This window comes from Periplaneta americana, chromosome 6 (assembly GCF_040183065.1).
Source record: "Periplaneta americana isolate PAMFEO1 chromosome 6, P.americana_PAMFEO1_priV1, whole genome shotgun sequence".
In the NCBI taxonomy this organism is placed as follows: domain Eukaryota; kingdom Metazoa; phylum Arthropoda; class Insecta; order Blattodea; family Blattidae; genus Periplaneta; species Periplaneta americana.
The window spans coordinates 171,822,899-171,850,194 of NC_091122.1; the positions used below are offsets into that span (position 1 = coordinate 171,822,899).

General features: G+C 33.7%; 1 protein-coding gene across 1 annotated transcript in view; it reads right to left on the reverse strand.

Moving 5' to 3' along the window:
• The window catches only part of LOC138702284 (SH3 and multiple ankyrin repeat domains protein 1-like), a 611,685-nt gene extending 585,357 nt beyond the window's left edge, over positions 1-26,328 (reverse strand). Inside the window, exons 1-2 of the mRNA XM_069829866.1 lie at positions 25,336-26,328; positions 24,532-24,885 (exon numbers count right to left, since the gene is read on the reverse strand). The gene's annotated coding sequence lies outside the window, so the exon portion shown is untranslated. The remainder of the gene's footprint in view (positions 1-24,531; positions 24,886-25,335) is intronic.
• Between the last annotated feature and the right edge of the window lie 968 nt (positions 26,329-27,296).

The following is a 27,296-nucleotide window of genomic DNA, read 5'->3' on the forward strand; positions in this document are numbered from 1 at the left end:
TGTACGTCGATCATTTTTCAGCAGATGTACGAATAATACGGTTAGATGATCAATTTGAACTCACAAATTTACAATGTGATGTTAAATGAAAGCTAGATGTAAGGACTTGATAAATTTGAACTTTTCAAATCTTTGCCAAAAAATAAATAGTCTATCTGTAGCTTCGTTCTTTCGCTTGCTCTGTTGAAGCCATGTTCGCTACAACTTACGTTTGTGAAAAATTATTTTCAAAAATGAAAATAGTAAAAACCAAATTTAGATCACGACTGACAGACAAATACCTTTGTGATCAACTACGACTGGCAGTAAGTGACATAATTCCTGATTTTGAAACTCTGTCGCAGAGACATTCTGAAGACAGTTAATTTTAGGTTGTGATGTGTCCTATGTTTTCTTATTCATTTCTTTCTTCGTTATTCGTACTAAACATTAGTTTGTAACCTTATACTGTATAAAATATTTGGGTGCTTGATGTAAGGAAAATGAAAATGCGTTAATAAGCCAGACAGTTGCTTCACTTCCCCTTCGGATGTCCGCCTCCCTCCATAGGTGCTATGCACGTTGCAGGCTACACAGTGACTCGGCGCACGATCGCATTTTCGCCACGGCTGCTTTAGAGGCACGTTGAAGCAGAATGTTAGAATTTCCTCACTCTCTCACATTCAAAAAAAGTCTTGCACTATTAATATGTTTCGGTTGTTTTACGCTGGGAAAAGATGGGAGACATATTATTCTGAAGTCTTTAAAAGAAAATAAAGAAATTACTGTTAGTTATAACACTCGTTGCAAAGGCCTTAGCTCGTACAATTGTTTCCTAAGCCACCCATCCCCTCGAAACTGCAAGAAAGAAGACACTGTTACCCTCACAAAGTCCTTGACCTTCAGCACCCCTATCTCGAAATCCTTGACACACCAAACAAAGAAAGCGGACAAAGAACCCGGTTGTTCACTGCCGCCCTCACATAAGCTCGCCATCGATCCCTATCCTGAGCAAGATTAATCCAGTCCATACCATCATATCCCACATCCCTCAAATTCATTTTAATATTTTCCTCCCATCTACGTCTCGGCCTTTCCAAAGGTCTTTTTCCCTCTGGCCTTCCAATTAACATTCTATATGCATTTCTGGATTCACCCAAACGTGCTACATGCCCTGTCCATCTCAAACGTCTTCTAATTATGTTAGGTAAAGGATACAATGCGTGCAGTTGTGTGTTCTGTAACTTTTTCCATTCTCCTGTAACTTCATCCCTCTTAGCCCCAAATATTTTCCTAAGACCCTTATTCTTAAACACCCTTAACCTCTATTCCTCTCTCAAAGCGACAGTCCAAGTTTCACAACCAAACAGAACAACCGGTAATATAACTGTTTTATAAATTCTAACTTTCTGATTTTTCGAGAGCAAATCGGATGGCAAAAGCTTCTCAACCGAATAATAACAGGCATTTCCATACTTATTCTGCATTTAATTTCTTCTCGAGTGTTACTTATATTCGTTACTGTTGCTCCAAGGTACTTGAATTTTTCCACCTTTTCAAACGACAGAATTTCAGTTTTTGTATTTCCATTTCGTACTATGTTCTGGTCATGCGACATAATCATATACTTTGTCTTTTGGAGTTTACTTCCAAACCTATCGCTTTAATTGTTTCAAGTAAAATTTCCGTGTTTTCCCTAATAGCTTGTGGATTTTCTCCTAACATTTTCACGTCATCCGCATAGACAAGCAGCTGATGTAACTCTTTCAATTCCAAACCTTCCTCGTTTCCTAATGGCATATTCTAGAGCAAAGTTAAATAGTAAAGGTGATAGTGCATCTGCCTGCTTTAGCCCGCAGTGAATTGGAAATACATCAGATAGAAACTGACCTATACGGACTCTGCTGTACGTTTCACTGAGACACATTTTAATTAATCGAACTAGTTTCTTGGGAATACCAAATTCAATAAAAATATTGCATAAAAAGTCTCTCTTAACAGAGTCATACGCCTTTTTTAAATCTACAAATAAATGATGTACTATGACCTTATACTCCCATTTTTTCTCTAATATTTGTCGAATACAAATATCTGATGACTGCCTCCGTGGTCTGTTGGTCAGCATGCTGGCTTCCAGATCAGGAGGTCTCGGGTTCGATTCCCGTGCTCGGCTATCGTTTAATTTTTCTTTAAGAAGAGGAATTCCCTGGGTGTCTACAGTCTGGAGATTTGTAGGATTGTGAGTGTGCCGGGTTAATATTAATTAACCAATCATCACAAATATAGAAGTACATCAGGACTGTCGCTGGGCAGTAACCTGAACACACGTTTCAGCGTCACATTGTTGACAAGTAACTCCATCTGTTAGCACAACCATAAAGCATCTAATGGATGCTATAAAGTTACCAACAACGAAAAACAAAAAATATATATATATATCTGATCAATAGTCGATCTATTAGGCCTAAAACCACATTGATGATTCCCAATAATTTCATCTACATAAGAAGTTAGTCTTCTCAAAAGAATATTGAACAAAATTTTGTATGACGTCAATAAAAGTGATACAGTTAGTCTTAGTCTTAAGGCTTATAAATTTCACTAGGTAACGCGTTTCCACCCTCTTGTATTAAAATGTTTCAGATAAAACAATTTTTATCTCGGTAAGAAAACGAAAACGAGTAAAATTGTATTAAACCTTTTGGTTTGAAATATCTCAGAGAATAATCCCCCGAAATTAATGACATTAAGTTACGGTTCACTCTGTATACCAATGCTCCTGTTTACAAACAAAATTTATGAAATATGAATTTACATAAATTAACTTATGCGCACAAAGCATAAATAAAGTCAATGTCTTAATTTTGGGATTAGAGAGAATTCTTTTATGGCAATCCAGAATACGGAAGTTTACGTTCTTATTTGATTGCATATTAAATTATTTCCTTTAGATGTGTCTCCTGAATAACACTTCAAGAAAATAAATTATAAATGTCAATTCCATTTTATTTTGTAACATGATAAGAGAAACTGAATCACTGTGTAACCCGTGAAACACAAAATGAAAAATAATGCCACTTTTATGATACTCGTTTACTGAGTTAGCGAAGGAAGGAACAACAATATCACATAATAGATGTTTTCTTCTTAGATGTGCGTACTGAATAATGTCTATTATAACCTACAGTTCTGTTTGCCATCTCTTCTTTATCACAGCACAGAATAGTATGTTGTTTACAAGAACGGAGAAGAGTTGTGTTTGCAATGAGATGGAAAAATAGAGAATAATTCCCTTTCTATTTATGAAAGACATTTTTTATTTAATTATGTAAATCAGCGCAACAAATGAAGCAAGAATTTACGACCGACATAGCTCAGGCGGTGAGGCATTTGTCTACTGATCCGAGACTGCGCTTGGTCATGAGTTCGTATTCCCCTTGGTCTGTGATTACTTGGTTGGGTTTATTACCAAGGTTTTTCTCAACTCTAGAGTACCATGATCATGGATGGGTAACTCGTGCTCACGAAGTTCTAAAAAAAACCTTGAAAGAGAGAAATACAGACGGAGCCAGCCACAGCAGTTAGAAGCTGTTTGTAGTTTCGCTGCAAAAGCAGTTCACTGCCATGGTGCGCTCTGGCGGCTCATGCAGGTGGTCGTGATATCTACTCCATGATTTGAATTTCAGAATGACGCATGGTACAGGAGTGGCAAAAAAAAAACCGGACCGACCCTTGTAGCTGATTTCAGAGCCTTGTTCACTCCAGAGCACGATAGACTGGTAACTAAGACTTTCGTGGTTCGAATCCTGCTTGGGAAGGGAACTTCTTTTTGTTCCTTATTCAAATTTATTCCCAATACTTTTCGATTGCTGATAAAATTCATGTTCTAGAAATAAGTTAATTAAGTAGTAAAATATAGCTGCAATCGAAAAGTAATGGGAATAAGTTTGAATGAGGAACAAAAAAAAAGTTTCCTTCCCAGGCAGGATTCGAACCACGAAAGTCTTAGTTACCAGTCTATCGTGCTCTGAGTGAACAAGGCCCTGAAATTAGCTACAAGGGTCGGTCCAGTTTTTTGCCACTACTGTACAATAATTATAGTAATTTTAGACAGACTATACCTAACCACACATAGTAAAATTATATTATTTCCTAGCTTTGTAAATTAGTTTAGTACTGGAAACACAAACTGAATACAACCTTTTGAAGATACAACAAATATAGCTGCAACAATTATTTATTATACTGTTTGTTAATATTTCTTATTATATGTCTTACTTGAAACACAGAACGCAAGAATTTACAAGTCTTTATACATTAAAGAGTATTCCTTTGTTTCTCAGAAAGGTAATACTGTAGTCTGTACTCGCGAACAATCACAAATTCAAGGAAGTATTTTTTACACGTCACGGCAGATGAAATAAACTTACTTCTAAGCTCTTTCTGTACATTGAGAGCTTTTACACTTCTTTCTCGTACCAAACTCTGACTCAAGTACATACAGTACATCTGTCGTCGATTTGCAAAAGGAGACACGTCCAAAAGGACAAAGTGTTGGGAATCGCAAGAAAACCATAGTAGTCTTAAAAAATTTAAATGTTCATTGATCCTGAATGTATATACCCATAGTCATCTAATTATAAAAAAAATATATGAACATTTTAATTTGTTAACTTAGTTATAGTTTTTGCGATTTTCCAATACTTTGTTATTTTGGACATGTCCTCTTTTGCAAATCGACAACAGATATATGGAAGCAAAGTGTATATTTGAAAAATCTGACTTACGCAGCATTACGAACAGTTCGATTCCTGATTTCGCTGGAATCTGAGTGGCGTGCTGTTCTGTAGATTTATCAATTCAAGCTATAAACTTTCAGGATCTTCTATCGGCTGTAAGCCAAGAGATTTCAGAAAAATCTCGATTCCTTGTCAATTGTCACTGTTTCTCTAGTGAATACTACTGTAGGTCTTGAAGTAGACTCTTATATTTGATAAGTTTTTCTTATCACTCTTCAAGATAGTTTTTAGTAGGTTATTTTACGACGTTTTATCAACATCTTAGGTTATTTAGCGTCTGAATGCGATGAAGGTGATAATGCCGGTGAAATGAGTCCGGGGTCCAGCACCGAAAGTTACCCCACATTTGCTCATATTGGGTTGAGGGGAAACCCCGGAAAAAACTCAACCAGGTAATTTGGCCCGACTGGGAATCGAACCCGGGCCACCTGGTTTCGCGGTCAGACGCACTAACCGTTACTCCACAGGTGTGGACTCAAGATAGTTTATAGTCAAAGAAAGTGAAGTTGTCTATGTTCTACATGATACTGTCACATTTCAAATTTATCCATAAATTCTCTTAGCTGGTCGATCATATGTCGTGCAATTCTGTAACTCGCACGCACAACGTGCTAACGATATTTCATACATTCTCACCTTGTTGATATCCCATTTTTACCTTTGGCTGCTCTAAAGCAGATCTAGACAGTAATTCTTTACTAAAACCTTCACTGTGTTTATTTGTAACATAAAATGTCATGCGTAAGAAAGTGCAATAACATAATACAAGCTTTACCTCCCTTCTTTATTAAAAAATCTCTATCTTTCGACTCATCACTAAAGGGAAATGATCTAGGGATTATATTATTTTTCACTTAAAACGAGCCGCCACTTACTGCAGGTGCGAGTAAACTTGCGTCTTGCAAGAACCGCATACAGACACTACAGCTAGTACAGGATCTGTTCTACCTGTACTGAGGTTGTGTTGACACTTTGAGAGCACGAGTTGCTCACCCATGACTATAACAATAACTTTATTAAAAAGTTTATGCTCGACCATGCCGAAATGTAGTAATTATACACCTGATAGCAGTCCTTTAATGCATGTCATTAAAGTACACCTACTCATTAAAGTACAGGTGTTTTCAGCCAATGGCAACTCAGCTTACAGGTGTTCAGCCAATAACAAGTCAGCTTTGTACCGTTATAAAACCGCAAGTATCGATTATTCTCGGATATGCAATCGAAAGAGAATTAGCGAAAAGTCACGGAGGCTGGAAATCCAATACTGTCGCAGAAGGTTATATTCTGTTACTATAATAATTAGCGTTAATTATAAATAATATTCAAATAAATGCAATTTGTCATCTCGTTTTTCAATGTCGAATTCAATAATAAAGGTTATACCAAGTTTAAAGGGATTACACAAGGTCAATGACATTATTGTTCCTCGGAAAAAGATCAATACTTTCGCGTCTGCGCACATCTCACAATTCACGACCTAGAACAAGGTCACTTCCGATCTTGTCAGATACAAATGAAATGTATACATCTGAATAATTTCAAGTTAGAAATAGTCCACACCTGTGGAGTAACGGTCAGCCCGTTTGGCCGCGAAACCAGGTGGCCCGGGTTCGATTCCCGGTCGGGGCAAGTTACCTGGTTGAGGTTCTTCCGGGGTTTCCCCTCAACCCAATATGAGCAAATGCTGCGTAACTTTCGGTGTTGGACCTCGGACTCATTTAACCGGCATTATCACCTTCATCTCATTCAGACGCTAAATAACCTAAGATGTTGATAACGCGTCGTAAAATAACTTACTAAATTAAATTAAATCAAGTTAGAAATATGGTCGAGCATAAAAAATCGTATGAAACTCGCCTATAATGGTAATTAAGAAGCTCGTATGAAAATTATGAAACTCGCTTGCGCTCGTTTCATAAACATCCATACTTGCGTCTTAATTACTATCATTATAGGCTCGTTGCATAATGTACTATTCTGATCATCCGAATTTTTCCTGAATTCCGCAAACATGTGTCACAACAATTACACAGAGGAAATAAAAGTAAAAGGTTATTACGAAAAGAGTAAATAATAGAGAACGGGAACACTTTTAAAATTCCTTGCATATCGCGCACAAAACAATGACATAACATGAAATGACAATATCAAATTGAAAGCTTTGTCAGGCATCAGAAATGGTCACGTATGTAGGCGGACATGCAACTGTAGGGGCGCGCGTGTTTGTATGGGCAAGTTACACATTCGGTCATGAGAGGTAATATATAGAGAAAGCTTGCTGTCAGATGAATAAAATTAATACTTTGATGTCTCTAGTTTCATTAATGACAATCAGTAGTGACATGGGATGTGGGCGGCACTCCGAATGAGTAATAAATCAAACCATGATCTGTTTTGCTAATTTACTTACGAATGTATTTAAGTAGAAAAAGGAAATACAAATCGGTTTAATAATACAAATAATTTAGTGATTAACAAAATAAATTGTTTAACTGTCCTCAAAACCCTCCCACTAAAATAAAACACCGAGCGGGTTGGCTCAGAAGGTAGCGCTTGAGGCTCGTATTCGGGGGGTCTCGGGTTCAAACCCCGTGGCCGGCCAATCTGACTGGGGTTTTTAATGGTTTCCTTCTGTCACAAAGGCAAATGCCGGATTGGAAATTTACATACCATGATTCATCACAGTCTCAATCACCAATATCATAATAGTACATTATGCAACAAGGCTATAATGGTAGTAATTAAGACGCGAGTAAGTTTGTTTATGAAACGAGCTCAAGCGAGTTTCATAATTTTCATCCGAGCGTCTTAATTATCATTATAGGCAAGTTTCATACGACTTTTTATGCTCGACCATATTTCTAACTTGAAATCATTCATAAGTATTCATGTTCTGGTTATGTGAGTGAGGAACGGAACTGACCTGAATTGTGAGATGTGCGCAGACGCGAAAGTATTGATTTTTTCCGAAACATGAATGTCATTGACCTTGATATAATCTAGAGAATAACATGAACATTAGGCCTGATATAACCTGGAAATTGATTTAGAATTGAAAAACGAGATGACAAATTGAATTTATTTGAATATTATTTACAATTAACGCTAATTATTATAGTAACAGAACATAACCTTCTGCTACAGTATTGGATTTCCAGCCTCCGTGACTTTTCGCTAATTGCCTTTCGATTGCATATCCGAGAATAATCGATACTTGCGGTTTTATAACGGTACAAAGCTGACTTGTCATTGGCTGAACACCTGTAAGCTGAGTTGTTATTGGCTGAATACCTGTACTTTAATGAGTAGGTGTACTTTAATGACGTGAATTAAAGGACTGCTACCAGGTGTATAATTACTACATTTCGGCATGGTCGAGCATAAAGTAAATAAATACATCATTTAAATCATCCGTGAAACGTATCACATTTTGTATGATTTGAGGCTTTCCCGGCGTTTGATGTAGAATAACTCATCTCGGGTTCATAGCCAGGGAATGAAGAAGATGGCAGAGCTAGCCGTCGAAAGGTTGGAAGCAAATCTCCAACTCACCTGGCTGAGAACCCGAGAAGAGTTATTCTGTATCACATTTTGTCCGATTTTGTTAATTTTAGCCGTACAAATAGCTGCCCTGTTTTGGTTCCAAATACCCTCAAATCCCTGAATTGCAGTTCCAGAAATCGCATTGTTCAGTGTACGGATCCAATCAACATCTAACCCAAAATATTATTACTTATTTTGTTACCATCCTCAAAGTTTGAAGAATGCAACATATAGACTGATTTTCTCAGTTTTATTGATTTTGAACACACATTTTTAAGTAGGTAACACAAAAAGTACCTTATAAAAGTGTTTTTTGTAGTTTATGAAAAATCATAGAAACTGGATACGAAGAATTTTGAAAATTGACGCCTCAATTGATGGTAATACGTTACATACGTCTTATTCTGAGCAATGTTCTAGAGGAAAAATTAATTGCTTTTTGAAAGTAAGTTCCCGAGCACGCAAAGAACGCATTTATAAATCAGTATTTCCACATGGGGTGTATGTTTCTAAACATGCATCTTATCTAAGCAACAGTTAACACTTTTAACCTGCTGACCTAGATTAATGTTTACTCAAGAATACAGCAACTACAGAGAAGAATCAAATGTAGACTAATATATATGATTTAGATGCTAACGTTTCTACAAGAGTAGTATAAGAAACACCATGTCATTCCATGCCACTATTTAAAGGGTGTAATTGATGTTTTGTTATTTAAAGTGTTGTATCAGTAAAGTGTGTTGTGTCAATAAAGTGTGTTGTGTCAGTGAAGTGTGTTTCTGTCAGTGAAGTTTTACAGTTTATAATAATAACAATAATAATAATAATAATAATAATAATAATAATAATAATAATAATAATACTTACTTACAAATGGCTTTTAAGGAACCCGGAGATTCATTGCCGCCCTCACATAAGCCCGCCATTGGTCCCTATCCTATGCAAGATTAATCCAGTCTCTATCATCATACCCCACCTTCCTCAAATCCATTTTAATATTATCCTCCCATCTACGTCTCGGCCACCCTAAAGGTCTTTTTCCCTCCGGTCTCCCAACTAACACTCTATATGCATTTCTGGATTCGCCCATACGTGCTGCATGCTCTGCCCATCTCAAACGTCTGGATTTAATGTTCCTAATTATGTCAGGTGAAGAATACAATGTGTGCAGTTCTGTGTTGTGTAACTTTCTCCATTCTCCTGTAACTTCATCCCGCTTAGCCCCAAATATTTTCCTAAGCACGTTATTCTCAAGTTTCACAACCATACAGAAGAACCGGTAATATAACTGTTTTATAAATTCTAACTTTCAGATTTTTTGACAGCAGACTGGATGATAAGAGCTTCTCAACCGAATAATAACACGCATTTCCCATATTTATTCTGCGTTTAATTTCCTCCCGAGTGTCATTTATATTTGTTACTGTTGTTCCAAGATATTTGAATTTTTCCACCTCTTCGAAGGATAAATCTCCAATTTTTATATTTCCATTTCGTACAATATTCTGGTCACGAGACATAATCATATACTTTGTCTTTTCGGGATTTACTTCCAAACCTATCTCTTTACTTGCTTCAAGTAAAATTTCCGTGTTTTCCCTAACCGTTTGTGTATTTTCTCCTAACATATTCACGTCATCTGCATAGACAAGAAGCTGATGTAACCCGTTCAATTCCAAACCCTGCCTGTTATCCTAAACTTTCCTAATGGCATATTCTAGAGCGAAGTTAAAAAGTAAAGGTGATAGTGCATATTATTATTATTATTATTATTATTATTATTATTATTATTATTATCATTATTATTATTATTACTATTATTTATTTTAGCTGGCAGAGTTAAGACCGTATTAATTAAACACTGAAATACATACTATGTAGCAGAATTAAGCTAAAATACATAGAATGTTAATATATTTCAAATAATGTTAGATAATAGAAAGAGATTATTATGAGACAATTTTGAAAATACAGCACTGTCAGGATGATGTCTAAAGGAAGGAGTAACAATGTAGACAGTGATAGTCTAAGTCAGTATGATTGGAGTGAAATGCTAAGAAGGTTATCTTTTAAGCTGTTTTTAAAAGTGTTTATTGTCTTGCAGCCCCTAATACTTTGTGACAGTGGTAGAGCAAAGTATTTGAACAGTGAAATGTTTTTGAATTGTTAGTGAAATCAGGATAGAATCAGTGAAATGTGTCGTAGTTCCAGTGCAGTGAGTGAGTTGTCAGCGAAATGAGTGTAGTGCTGAAAGGTACTTGTGCAGGTATGTACAGTAGTGGCAAAAAAAAAAACCGGACGGACCCTTGTAGCTGATTTCAGAGCCTTGTTCACTCCAGAGCACGATAGACTGGTAACTAAGACTTTCGTGGATCTTATCCTGCCTAGGAAGGAAACTTTCATTTGTTCCTTATTCAAATTTATTCCCAATACGTTTCGATTGCTGGTAAAATTCATGTTCTGGGAATAATAAGTTAATTAAGTAGTAAACTATCGCGCAATCGAAAAGTATTGGGAATAAATTTGAATAAGGAACAAAACAAAGTTTCCTCCCCAGGCAGGATTCGAACCACGAAAGTCTTACTTACCAGTCTATCGTGCTCTGGAGTGAACAAGGCTCTGAAATTAGCTACAAGTATCGGTCCGGTTTTTTTGCCACCACTGTACATACCATACTCGTGGGTTTTAGTTCGAACTTAGGGTTAAGAAAGAAATAAGATTTACTTTAAATATTATTTTAAGTGATCGTGCTTTATTTAATTTAGGATGATCCTTGTTTATTTTGTTATATTATTATTATTATTATTATTATTATTATTTATTAGTATTACTATTAATTTAGTATTAATTGTGTTTATTATTAATTGTCATTATTGAGTGTAATTAGTTGCCACTGCCACCGGGTATTTACCCATTTGCAGTGTGAATAAATACATACATCCATGGCAGAGTTAATACTGCTGTACTGAAGTAGTTTTAAAAAGTATCTTCTCGTACTCTAAATGGTAATTCTATTTATAAACAGAGAAACAACGTTTTACTAATTCAGTTCATAGAATATTGATGAAAGAAGAGTGAAATTTCGTAGTTCAAAACTCACAGGCATCAATTTATGTGTATGAAAAACTCGTCGATCAGAAACGGACGACTTTTTCATGAAGAAATATTCTATTAAACTGTTTGAGTAGTTGTGATATTGAAATAGAGTAATAATTTATTCCAATATATTCTACCAAATGATTTGGTAAATTAATTAAAACAATGTGCGACTGACAGTTTAAATTAGCTTTCTTTCAGAATACCTGTTATATTATAAATGTGTTATCTGTTATCGAGCGTACAGTATTAAAAGTATTCTATTCTTATACCATAAGCCGTTACGAAACATAAGGTTGGCTTAAAACACGAAATGTAGATTAAGCGACAAGGATTATTAAGGTTGGAAATGAAGACAGACAGGACAGATACATAGACAAATAGCAAATTCCACACAACAGTTTCCTAAGAGTTGCTACCATAGAAGAGGGTAAAGTCGATCAAAATTTTGCAATTTTTTAATGATATTGAGGTTACGCAATGGAGCGAAGTTCCTCAGAAAATAGCATTTTGTCGTCATATCCTTCACTTATGGAGGCACGTTACAAGAATTGAATTACAATCTATAAAAAACTGTTTTTTTATTTGACTTGTGATCGAAGTTACCTGCTTAAATAGGGTAAATTCGATCACCATTGAATACTTTTTAAGATCGATTTTAAAATATTGCGGAGTAAAGTCGATCACTGTTTATGTTTTTAAAAAACAAATTAAGTGTATTACATATATTTTATGTGTTATAAGGGGTGTAAAAAACAATAATAATCTTCTATATATGTCTATAGCATTATATAGTGTATCTTTTGTTACTGTGATCATACTATTCCATACAATTAGGCCTACGGGTCTCCAATGTACAATCGTGACTATGATTGTCAACTTATAAAACATAAAAACACATTTTAATACTTCACATACCGACAAACAAAGATTTAAGAATTCAAAATTTACATTTAAATACAACCCTTCAATTATAATCTAAAATGCAATTCAACATTGCTTAGATTTATATCAGATGTTATTTGAAATCTTCCCCTCCTCATGTCACTTTAGAAACTACGTTCTTCCCATAGTCAGGTACAGAGGGGTGTACAAAATATGTTCCTTTGGCAGTACTTCTCTTACGCAAGAAATTCATCATAATTTCGTCTTCCTCTTTCCCCACTATCCCATCAATATAAGCTATACTATGACACTTTTTTGTTCATAAGTGTTAGTTGGATGTATTTCGGTGAACAATTTATTCTTCCTACTGGTCCTATCTGTTTCGAGTAGGTTGATGGCTTGATCGATTTAACCCTACAAAGGTACAAGTTTTCTTAAAATAATAAGCTTCAATACTAACATTTACGAACTGCAAAACTATTATTTCAGGATACAATCTCAACGAAAAGTACTTGCGTATACTTCCTGTCTCCTTTTACTGCTGTCTATAATTTAGAGTTTGTAAGACTTCGTTTTCATTTAAGAGAAGTAGTTGAGAAGAACAATTTTCACTTCATCGGTAATTACACAGTGTTCCCATTGTTGGCATTCGCAGGATTTTTGTTGTCCCTCTCGCTTACATTTACAATGTAAGACAATGAAGTCAGCATAACAAAATTTTAACAAGTAACTGAGAAAATATATACAGTAGTTTTCAATAAAAATCGCAAATGATCGATTTTACACCCACTGATTGACTTTACCCACTGCTACAGTACTGACGCGAATATGGCAATACTGTACAATAAATTGTGTACATAGCAATGTACTACATTTCTATCATACTGGCTGAGTGGAAGAGAAGGCCTAATAGCCTTAACTTTGCCAGTTAAAATAAAATGTTGTTATTATTATTATTATTATTATTATTATTATTATTATTATTAGTTGGTTATTTTACGACACTTTATCAACTGATGTGGTTATCTAGCATCTGAATGATCAGAAGGTGATAATGCCAGCGAAATGAGTCCAGGGTCCAGCGCCGAAAGTTACCCAGCATTTGCTCTTAATGGGTTGAGGGAAAACTCCGGAAAAAACCTCAACCAGGTAACTTGTCCCAACCAGGATTTGAACCCGAGCCTGCTTGTTTCACTGTCAGGCAGGCTAACTGTTACTCCACAGCGGTGGACTATTATTATTATTATTACTATTATTATTATTATTATTATTATTATTAATGTAATAATATAACGATGTAAATAGCCACCGGCGTGGCTCAGTCGATTAAGGCGCTTGCTTGCCGGTCTGAAGTTGCGTTCGGGCGCGGGTTCGATCCCCACTTGGGCTGATTACCTGGTTGGGTTTTTTCCGAGGTTTTCCCCAACCGTAATGTGAATGCAAGGTAATCTATGGCGAATCCTCGGCCTCATCTCGCCAAATATCATCTCGCTATCACCAATCTCATCGACGCTAAATAATCTAGTAGTTGATACAGAGTCGTTAAATAACCAACTAAAATAAAAATAAAAAAACTATGAAAATATCTTACGCACACAAAGGGAATTCCGAACATTGGTAAAGAAACTCGAAATGTTTATTCAAAATTTTGGTAAATAACGTCTTTTGCCTCATCTGGAAGCTCATTTCTTCTAGTTTTCAAAAATATATAATTTGTATCCATTATGTCAATAATTTCAGAATAATTTGGGCATTTATAATATAAGTGCACTATATTTTCTATACTTTACGGTTACGCCATCTTCAGTTTTCTGCTATTTACATTTTCTGACATTTATTTTTCTTTCGACGGACAAAAAATAGACTTCAAATTGAGCAAAAGACTTCATTGATGTACCAAATTAAAGCTTAAACGTGTGGCTATGTTGTAAATTAAAAATTATTATTTTCAATCAATTATAATTATTTTATCCCAAAAATATACAAATATATATTTTTTTTTAATGCTTATAGACCTCATAATGTGTCATATTTTTTTAATGGTTCAAGATAAATAACTAATTTTAATATGCAACATTCTCCATGCGTAGGGGATCATTTTGGCGAAAGAAATTTTACCCTAGGCCATTTCTAATGGAGTTAGGTTGCTCCAAATTGTCATTAATAAAAAAAAAGTCTTTGGGCTCCCAAATTCGATTTTTAACTTTGAATTATACGAATTGTTCAGTTTAGTCCCAAGAATCATGTCACCAAAGTTTGACAGATATTAAGGAAAGAAATGTGGATTTTTATCCTAAGAATCGATGCATATCTTAAAATTAATGAATCAGTATATTGTCTCGAGAAACATCAAAATGGAAATCAGACACTAAATCTGTTCTGCATCGCAATTGAGAGAAACTGAAAGAAGACAAGTGAAGGGTTCCAAACCGTACCCAAGTTCTCTAATTAAAAAACAAACACCGAATGATTATGTTTGTTAATTCCAAGCAATGTGCCTAATTTTTTTTTCAGATTATATACCACGTCCCTCTTAAAACATCAATAACTATAGCTTAAGGGGAGGCAGAGGTGAATATTTCAAAATCCACAAAATTTATCCGATTTGTTTGAAATTGATCATGGATACTAAGTATGTTATTAGTAATGGACATACCAAGTTTCAACTTTCTAAGTACAATAGTTCTGTAAATATTAATAATTTTATAAAACTTTATATCGTTTGATATACAGAGGTGTGAAAATTATTAGAATAATCTTAATTTTAAAGGTTTTTTTTTTAATAGTTCCTTCACAAATCTATATATATAATTTGAACTGGTAATGGAAATTACGGGAAAACGGCTGGACGGATTTTAATAAATGACCCCTCATTTTGAAGCTTGCAACTCAAAGTTTTTCGGAAAAATAGTAGTTTTCAGTCAAATGTCAATTTTAATCATAATTTTCCTATTTCTCAAAATCCATCTGTCGTCAGTTTTGAGAACTAGCTAATAGCATTCACGGCCGACTTGATATTGCCTTCGCTTTTTTGTAAAGGAGAAGCGAAGCGAGCATCAAGTCGGCCGTGTTGCATTTCAGAATAAAACACATAGGCTACTACAGTAAACAGTATTACACGAAGGCCATGATATGCAAGAATGCTTACATATTTAGAGCTCAAATTAAATTGGTTATTAAAAACTTAACTTACTAAAAATAATCTGTGCTGTGTAATTTTCTGGGTACAGCTGTGTATTGGATATTAAAAACTACAAAACTTGAGGTGGTTTGATGAAATTATTACCATTAGAAATGAAATATTATTGTAGTTAATTCCATGATGTGACTATTTTTCATTAATTATACATATTAATGCTATATTGATGATATGAAAGTGAAACGTTTTGGGGTTATTTAAGTAGATGTATAGAATAACTTAAATTAGATTTTGATTTCTATATTTTACTGAGTGGCGGCTATATAGTATATATTATATATGTTACTGAAATCTATAAATCTTACGTAATATAATAATATTATTAAAAATCAAATATTTTTATAATTATTAATCAAGTGGGGTTGGGTCTTTTTCATATATTTAATGGCGGTGTGGTGTAGATATTTATATGCGTTGTTCTCTTCAGTATTGGCTCGAGAGAAAGTATCTTTCATTGTTATGGAAGCAAATAACTTACCGGATGTCTGGTATTCTTCGTTGAAAATAAATCTGAAAAATGTTTATTTGAACGTCTAATGAACTTAGTTTGCAGCATTTGCTGCACAAGCCACTAGTATTAATTGAATTGATGAATATTGGTATATAATATTACTATACTGATGCAGGATATATTTACTACTAACAATGCCGGAAAGCATTGTTGTACATTGGTATTTTTCCTATTTTACAATTGTTATGGGAATTCAAAAATTATTATATTATGTTGGCGGAATTGGAAACATAAAAAATTATGCACAAACAGATGTATACGTTCATTTTGAACCTTCACAACAATGTAAACGCAAAGAACAATTTGTTTAAAGCATTTCTTAATTAATAATAATTTCTGAATTCCCATAACAATTGTAAAACAAGAAAAATACCAATGTACAACAATGCTTTCCGGCATTGTTAGTAGTAAATATATCCTACATCAGTATAGTAATATTATATACCAATATTCATCAATTCAATGAATATTTGTGAAGGAACTATTAAAAAACCTTTAAAATTAAGATTATTCTAATAATTTTCACACCTCTGTAAAATGCTCCATGCACCATATTTTAAGAAATTTTCAATATTTCTTTTTATTTATATGTTCAGAGAAGTTATATAAATAATGATAAGCATTAGTTTATTATGGGAATAATATAGTAATACAGTTATCTTGGTTTTAATTTCATACTTTTTAAGGGTACAAAATCAAAATCTAACATCGGAATATGAAAAATAAAGATAATAAAAATGGAAAAAACCAAATTTTCATTTTTTCTTCAGTTTTGTTCGAAAATTTCACCTCTTCCTCCCCTTAAAATAATGTATATACGGCAAAGAGAAATAAATATGCCTACGTCTGGTAGTGCAGATCTTGCAATCTAGGTATGTAGGTCCCATCTGTACTGTTCTTGCCACTACCGCTCCATATTTGTCTCATCAAATAATCGAATGTGAATAATGAAATGTTAAATATAATTAATTCCATATCTCCACGAATTAACTAAATATCTTCCCTGTGAAAAATATTCTTTTCTAGGAATGCAGTAATGATGTCACACGCGAAAGGGTAATCTTCTTTTCTTCGCATTCCTTTTTCTGAGCTTTTCCACTGACGTAAGGACAAGTCATATGATAAAGTCATGCTCGTATTTTTAAACAGGACAAAATTAAGTCGCTAGGTGGTATCCAAGTCATAAATCACAGAACGAGCTAGTCACGCCGAAGCTTGTTAGCTAAACCAAGAGGTCACAGGTGACGTCCCAGAAACTAGCTGTTCTCATGATCTTCCTCATCTTGATCAATTATTTTGTGGGAATCTGCAATGTTAATGACTTGCCTAAATAAAGTGTGTAAAGCTTACGGTTTTATTAGCAAACAATGATTGAAATTAACGAACGATTTTGCCATTTTTGGCATCATCAAGTTACATTCTTACTTATAATCATGCAGAGCTTTTTTATTTTATTTATTTTATTTAACTAGGTAGCTAGTGAGTACAAATTAAATTTATAAAACAAAAATATTTCTAGCCACTACCGTAAGAGCCAGGCTCTTGTACGGTGTGGTCTTAGTCAATAATATAACACAAAATTTTCAAGGATAGTTTACTAAATGCAGTAAGTAACTTAATTCAAACCGATAAATACAACACAAGAGCAAAAAGAGAGAAAAATACACATTTAATATAAATTGACAATCAGACCAATCAGACAGAAGCCAGTGGTATTCAATAAAAACATGAATATAGTCGACAGAAATAAAAGGTAAAAAAAATACTTTTGTTAATATTATATATCATGGATAATTTTACAAGTTTCTTTTTTAAAATCTTCAATTTTAGAATATTTCAAATTTGGAAAATGGTTTGTAATTTTATTATAAAGTCTTGGGCCGAAACTAGCACCATGTTTAAGAGCTGCACTTGTATGACATTTAGGCTCAATTAATGGGAAAGTAGACTTTTGTCTTCGAGTACGATATTCAAGTCGATTATATTTATGTTTTATTTGATTTCTGTAGTAGTAAGTTAGTAAACTATATTTATAAATTTCTTCAATAGTTAATACATTAAAATCTGTATAAATTAAATTTGCTGGGTAATCCATATTTTTGGTCAGACAAATTTTTATTAATCTTCTGTGTAATAAAATTAATGGATTAAGTACAGATGATGCTACTCCACCCCAATTTATTATACCAAATTGTATTAATGATTGTACCAAAGCTAAAAATATTATTCTCTATGCCTCCTTAGTGATAAAATTTCGTGATAAAATTGTTCCCAAACGTACAGCGGAACGAGTAGTTTCTTCTGGTACCTCTATTACGTCCCGTCGATGCATAACGTTAGCCATGAATGCATAAGCAGGGTAGTACTGTAAGCAGGTACGCATAGACTATGAATCGTAGTACAATACAGGCGCTCCATCGTCAATGTTGTACATGTAAAACACAAAGTTACGACTACATTGTGATCTGATTCTAATACTGAGTAAGTTGGATTTTCATTCAGACTTTTGTGTTAATATTATTTTAATTTATCAATCTTTATTATATTATATTTCATTTTGACATGTAATGCATAAAATGTAAATATTGTTAATTTGTGTATCGGTTTTTGTTATTATAATTGTGTCACTGTAACGTATTTTGACGTAGAAAGAACATTTTCTTAGCTTAAACAAATTTTTACTAACAGTTACGGTAAAAAATATGAATTTCATAATCTCAGAATATATATTTTTTGTTTACCGTAACGGAGCCGATTATGTTAAATGAATTAATTGTATTTATTGTATTATATGAGTCGTTCAGAGCAGAAGTGGTGTAAGTCAAAATTAGGTAATGAGGTTTAAAGTAAAGATTCTGTAAAATACAGCACAAAGTAGAACTTAATATATCCTTCGTGTTATTCACTGACTACTAATAGTTTAAATAAATTGAATATTAATTGCTACTTTGCGCTGTATTTTGCAGAATGTTTACTTTAACCCTCATTACCCATTTTTGACTTACACCACTTCTGCTCTGAACGGCTCATATATAATCCAATCTTCAACTTGGTGATGTTGCCAAAGACAAAGAATGTTAAACAGTAACATTTAAGACGTGACATTAAAAATGCTTACAAGAAATTTGTTTACAAGAAACTAAAATTTGCAGTAGATAATATTTTACATAATGAAAATTTATAAAAATACAGATAAAAAAATGGACTGAGAAAATTCAACTGTAATTTGAATTGAAATATAAATGTCGCCGTAAAATCTGCAGAGAACCCTTCAAAGCTATAATAGAAATTTTCTTAATTGTTGTTGTTGGGACTCCAAATTTATGACAGAATGACACAAATTGTTTTGTTATGGTCCCTCTAGCGCCCACCATTAATCCGATGACTTCTAAATCCATGAGTTTATATGATGTTTTGTAATAAGGAATAGTTGGTTCATAAATTTTCCTTTTCTCTAGATTAACCTCCTCGGGTTGATTCTGATGCGTCTCCAATCTGATGGTCGGATCCAGAATATAACCTTTTGTCTCTCCAGGTTTAATGTTATAATATCAATACGCCGATGACTTCCAGTATCCGCTATTCCATGGACTTCTTCATAGGTACTGTAGCCATTGGACTTAAGGCATGTTGCGATTACAGACCTGATCTTGTGATGCAAAGTATATACAGTTAATGTGTATCATGTTTACAATTATGTTCTATAATACATATTATATATACTAGTTCAGTATTATCATCGATCTAATTATATTTTCTGTCATCTGTAGCACTAATATTTTGTAGAGCGCTAGTTTTGCAATGTTAGTGCGTTTACGTGGTTAAAAAGTAGCTGTACAGACCATTTCAATTTAGTAGCAATCCCACTTGCAGCTGTCATGTTCCATTATTATTATTATTATTATTATTATTATTATTATTATTATTATTATTATTATTATTATTATTATTATTGTTATTGTTATTATTATTACCATTATTATTATCATTATCATTATTATTGCTGTATAATTGAAGAGTACATGGAAAAACAATCGAAGTCACAATTATCTTAAGGGTGACGTCATCTTCTAATTCAGTGTATTACTGTAAAATGTATTGCTGTTCCTAATGAAAAAGTAGCAAAGGAAGAATGTATCCATGGTGATAATATTCTCCTTTACCAGTTTTGATAAAGAAAACACTCAAGTTTGCAAGTAATATACAGAATTATATGATGGCATCACCCTTATGACTTATGAGCATTGTGACTGATTGATTGTTTTTCCCGTGTAATCTTCAATTACATTAATTATATTTAATTTGTATTCTATTCTTACTACTAAGATTTCAAATCATCCGTCCTCAAGTGAGGTTGACCACTGGGATCCGGAATTAACAAAATATAAAAAAATAAAGAGAAATGAAACGAGCAAAATACTGATTCGATTTGTACGTTAAAACGAAAATTTACATGTTAACATATAGATGATAGTGTAGAATTTGAAGAGAGGCCTTCAGAATTTCCATTACAATCTTCTGAACCTCATAAAAGGGAATTTGAAAGGATTTAAGGATATTACATGTAAATTTTGGTAAACAACCCCTCGCTCCAAATAGTAAGCCTGTAACATCCCAGTTGTAAAGCGAAATGCCATATTTTTCACTGAGGTATGGAAGAGAAGGTACATATTTAGCTCGCTTGTCATCATTTATCTGCAGTGCTTGATTCGTGTCTCGTTCAAAGCAAATCGTAGAGTCTAAGACCATCGCTTTCTGGGTTCTTCTATTGATGGCAATTATATCGACTCTTCTATGAGAATCATCTTCAGACACACAATGAATCTCCTCATGTACTTCCCATCCTCTGTTTCTTAGCAGGTTGGCAATTGCTGTACGGGCACGATGGTGTCTGTTGTTACGCAGTAGCTCTCCCTTCTTACAGAACCCCAGTACGTTATTGGTTGCTTTAATAAGATCATCTTACAGTCTTTTATTCAGTCAGGCCTATCAATTACAACAAATTATTAAGAGCATTTTAATTTATAAATTTAGTATTTATTTATATTAAATTCAAATGCCTAGGCGCAATTTTCCAAGCTTCATTGTCCTTATTATCAGTACCTATCTTCCAGGCTTTAATTAACCTACTGAGTAGTAGCTAGTTCAGATCACTACCTACAATTTAAGTGAATTAGATTCGATCTGCAAAAGATTATTTAAAGTTTACTGTCGAAAAAGTGGCAACAGAGCAGTTTTTAGTACTTCCATTTCCCTGTCATCCTTGTATTGTATTGTAATTATTTATTTACATTCCATGGAATTCGAACATCACTTCACAGCTAGAATGTGGAATATGTAAAAAAACCTTAATAGTACTACAATATCTTAATTGATAGTCACAACTTAAATTGGCGTACTCAAGACTCACTAAATTATATCCGCTCCTCAACAAGAAATCATCTCTAAAGCTACAAAATTGCATGCTACTTTACACATCTCTATTACGACCTCTACTGCTTTACGCCTGTCCTGTCTGGGGAGGAGCTGCAATAAGTGAAATTAAACACATCCAGTCATTTCAAAATAAAGTCCTACGAATTTCACTCAATTCTCCTTGGTTTGTCCGTAACAGCCAACTACACAGAGAAACTGGTATTGACACAATCAAACAGTTTATTCATTCATAAGCTAATAAGTTCTAGAAAATGTTCCAGGCGCCATCCACTACTCTCTCGGAAGGAAGTCCACATTTCCCACCAGAATCAAGAGCCGACTTCCACTGGACCTCATATTATAATCAGAATTTATCATCACACCAACCTATGTAAATAATTATTTATTAACAATTATTTTTGTTCATTGAGAAGCCCAATCTAGGCTGCCCTCAATTCAGTGTCATGTATTGTATTTATATTTTATTTAGAAATGATCTGTAGAGCGCTAAATGCACTGATCGATCAATGAAGTATTTAAAAAAAAAAAGTCTATTTGAAATATATACAGAAGCGTTTTACAATATGGTCTACTGGTACACAAGGGGTTAGTATCAATGTTTAATACGAGAGAGAAATATTCATATAGCGTTGCTGAATGTCATGAATTCATCTACAGAATAGAAGGCGTGAGAAATTAGGTACTTCTTTAATTTGGCCCTAAATAATTTTATGTTTTGAGTTTGATTTTTTATATCCATAGGGAAGGTACTAAAAATTTCTACTGCCATATAACTCACTCCTTTTTGATAGCACGATAGACTTGCCGATGGAGTATGAAAGTCATTTCTTGACGCGCATTTATGCTATGAACTGTTGAATTAGTTACAAAGTTTTCACGATTACATACGAGAAGTTCATTAATGAAAAGATATACTGACAAGCCATGGGCATTATTTGTAGGTTTTTGAAAATAGTCCTACAAGAGGCCCTAGATTTGGCATTCTAATTACTCTTATTTTGTAGTAGGAATATACTGTTAACATCTGTATAATTTCTCTAGAATATTATTTCAAAACTCATTATCGAGTGGAAGTAGGCCTACGAAAAGTATATTGTTTTAAGGTATTGATATTTACTATCTCTTGCATAGATCTAATAGCAAAACATGCTGAATTTAGTTTAGAGGTAATTTCTTTAATATTATTTTTCCAATTTAACACATTACCGATTTGTAAGCCAAGAAATTTGGTTGTTGTTGTTTCCATTAGGGACCTATTGTTAATTAAGTTGTATCATCAATCCTCCATTAACTCCATATCATACAATCATCGTCTGTGAACACCTACAACATTTTAAATAAATAATGTTTAAGAGTTACTATCACCATTAATTTCCTATCTGACTGACGTAAGAGTACCGTGATTCTGATTAACAAAATGACAAGTTCCCGCATGTATCATTGAAGAAATAAGCTATCACATGTGACAGTGAATAATAGTTTATGAACATATAAACTTTTAATACTTATATAGGCCTAACTGTGAAAGACAAAAAGTTATATATTATTACCGGTATTATTATTATTATTATTATTATTATTATTATTATTATTATTATTATTATTATTATTATTATTATTATTATTTGTGTAGATGGTTTGTCACATGCTCAACGTTAAAATATATAAAAGAAATGACAAATGTATATTTTGTTTGCCGTGCTAGGTAAAATCATTTATTGAAGATTTCTGACAACTTGAATTTAAAAATGTGAATGTATTTATTGTGTAACTTGAAAGTATGGTACATAGAGGTGATTCAAATCTGTCTGAAGAATACGACAAAAATATTCAGTTCAATTTCAATTGTAATGAAGTATTCTCTTTTCAGAAGCACTAAACCATATAAATAAATAAATAGATAAAATAAATAAATAAATATACGTATAACGTAAAATTACTAATCGAGTCATTGTTGAGCGTGGAACACGCGATTGGTTCGTCTAAAGTTGCATTACCACAGCTAAATCACGTTATTCGCAAATGTTATGCTTTGACTATTACTACAATGAAATAAGAAGAGTTTAAGATAATATTTTTGTGTTTATAAAGGCAATAGGTAAGCCTATGTAAAATTAATATACAATTTGTTATAGAAAATAATAATACATTTATAATCTGTGTTTAGTTCATCATTCAACAATTACCCCAAAAAATTATAAACTGACATCATAATTACGATGATGAAGATGATTATGTTCAATATTATTATTATTATTATTATTATTACCATAATCATCATCTTTTGTAATTTTATTAATTGCCAAGTCGATCAATGTTTAACAAACTACCAGAAGGAATAATGACTGGCGGATATAAACAATTCTCTGATTTTATTTCTCATATTTCCAACATGATCTTCAATAAATGAATTTACCTAGCACAACAAACAAATACATTTGTCATTTGTTTTGTACATTTTAACGTTGAGCATGTGACAAACACACAAATAATGATGATGATGATGATGATGATGATGATGATGATAATAATAATAATAATAATAATAATAATAATAATAATAATAATAATAATAATAACACCGGAATTAATATATAAAGTTTATCTTCCACTGTCATACAAACAAATGACGAACTGAATCAAAAAGAGCTACTGATTCACAAGTCCAGGTAAATAATTTCCTAGTTTTTCGAAATATAAAATATAACCTACAAACTTTTAAATAAGAAACTTCTTAACTGATCTGTAAGCCCCTCAAAATTTTGAAACAATGCCATCACCATCTCCTAACAACAGCAACATGGAGTCTGTCCGCGTAAAACGTAACAGCTGACGATCAAGGGGCGTGCCTGGACGGAGCAAACCATCTAGCCTATAGGGTGTGGTTATTTGACAGAGCGAGATAGAAAATAGAGCAATTCTTTTGGTATGGAAAGAGATAGAAAAGGTGTTTAATAGGTGGGTTGGCTAAGGGGGATTTAAAAAAAAAAAATTGTATCAAAATTTTGTTCCTCTTGTCACTGTATTTAAGTTTGAGATGAGGTGTTAAAATGGCACCTTGCATGCAGTAAACTCACCTTCTACACAGATCTGTACTCGTAGCAGCGTATCCAATGATATTGCATTGGAATAATCCACTTTCACAGACACTCTCACACTTTTTTTCCTTTGTATTAGTATAATCAATAATATTGCTGTTTGTTATTCGGAGTTGATGATTTTTTTTTCTTCTTCTTCAGATTCTTCTCTTCTGTTAACTTACTCAAAAAAGAACAGATATTTCGTAACTAAATTAACCACAATTATTGTTCTGTTAGTTGATGTTCGGAGACCGGCCAACTGTATGAACAATTGCATAAACTTCCGACAACTAGAACATCGATGCTATCGGACGTTTCGGGATTCGATTTCCACGCATTATTGAACTCGAACTGTAACACACGTGTCAGCTTAAAATAATAAAATATGACAATTTGTTTTTAAAATATTATCCCAATAAAAATAAATACCTGACAGCTATAATATTTTTAACTTAAATTAATGTATATTTATATTAATTCTATATTAAATCTACACTTTTAATATAATGAATTTGGGCAAAAATTTAGCACAGACAACTAGTAATGTCATACATGCGTGAAATTCAATTACACTGTAATATTTAAAATTTTCATGAACAATAGCGGTAGAAAAATGTCTATTTTCTTTAGCAAACTATATGTCTCAACTTACAACTTATTAAACGACTAATATGTGTGAAATACAAGAAATATCGGAAATAACAACATCTAAGTTATTAAAATTTTGACACGCTTAAGTTATAAAAATGTAAAATTTATTATATATTCTTAACTTTCAGAAAAGAAAACAACAATACATACTTTCACTTCTAGAGTTGTGAACTAAAATTTCAGGCTGTTTTATGAAGTACCATATTTGGTAATGTCATTTGTAAACCGAGCATATATCTTCCAGCATTAATTGCATCGATATATAATACCTTATTCTTCATCGCACTTTTCATATTGTGAGAAAACATCAGACGTATAACAAAAACCAAATAATGCAATGGCAAAACCTAAGAGGGTTCATTTACATCCAATTTTAAACCACTGAACGTGTGTTATTGTTGTATTAACTAGTCATTTTGTAGCTCACAAACTCGCGAATACAATTCTTGTGCGGATATTACAACGTACCGGGTATATTCGCGTCGAACACGGAACAAAATTCACGAGAAATTTGCACAATATCATTACAAGATGGTGGAAGAAGTAACGACACCGCACGCAGTCATAGCTTTGCACTAGACTTTTACATCCACATTCACATCTTCAGGTCACAGAATCGAACAGTCTTCTTATATACTAAGTTAAAAGCTTGCTGAGTAAAATACATGAACCGCTTTTGTCCTCCGGAGAAGGATAAAAACGAAAACACTCAAAAAAACAGCAGTTCCCCCGACGTTGCAGACGATGCATCCATTGGATTTGACACCACCGAACAACTGACGATCAGACCCAGCACAGATGACACACAACACTCGCGTCACCACAACAACTGACGTAAAAAACCGTAAACAGTGGCAAACTCGGCTCTAAACCTCCATTCTCTCACCCTACTAGTATTTCTCTACCAATTATACGTTTCTTTGTAGGGTGAGAGTCCTTTTTGATAAACAAGGTCTCTGCCACCATACTACTAACATTACGATGTTGGAGAACCTGCTTTCAATTGTCAATTTCCAAATCTCCAAGTACAACCTCTGCCATCTCGCGGCAGACGCCACAAGCATCGCATTTTCGGTCATGGCTGCCGCTCAATAATACCACGAGAAGTACGCCATAATCTCGAACCCGATCCCTCTCTCTGAGTCAAGGAATATAAACATTCTGAATTTTATGAGTTTTAAGAAGCGAGGACGTCGTAGTGTGACTCGTTTTAAAAAGTTGGATTAACGGCAGGGGAATTAAAAATAGAACCCGGCGTCTGGGATCTGTGCATGCGCTGTGGGGAAGAGAGAGGGGGGTCGAGGCTACGAAACCCACCCCAAGCTCCTCCATCTCTTTTAGAGATCCCACTCTCAGGCATTTTGCACTGAGTTAGCGAGAGAAAGAGCCGAGTGGGTAGCATAGGAGGGGAAGAGAGGGAGAGAAAAATCAATAACACTCTCTTTCCTGGCCCTTTCTCTCATATTATAGTATGTTTCTTTTTCTAACGAGCATGTAATATTGTGCGATTCTGCTCACCTCAATGAAGACTGCAATTGCCAATTTTATTGAGCAAAACTTAACCGCTGACATGGCCGGAAAAAAATTCCTTCGGGTCTCCTGCCATAGGTAACATTCAAGCGCACTACACCAGTTTGACATAAACCCATAACCGAAAACAAAATCTCTCACTGGGGGTCCCATGGAATAACTTTAATTAATCTCGTGTTATTAATCAATCAATCTTCATAATGTATCCAGCTGTTTGCTGACAACATAAAGTAAACTATAGTCCACTGTAGTCTATTCAGTTGTTGTTTTTCACGATAAATGAGGGGTATTTTGATTGGTGTTCATTATACAGACGTGGACAAATTATTAGACTGAAACTTTTTTCTTGGAAACATAATATAATTCGTCATATCAACTATCAGTATAATTCGCAGAGTCTCTATTGTTGTAAATATGATTGTTTACACCTTCTACTATGTTTTTCCAATGGTTAAGTATATTTTGTCTGGCTGTGTTGGTACTACTGGTGTTTTAATTATATACTGCAGAAGATATTCAACAGTCTGTTCTCTAGAGGCCTGCAAGAAGACCAGACATGAACGAAATTGAAAATCTGTGAT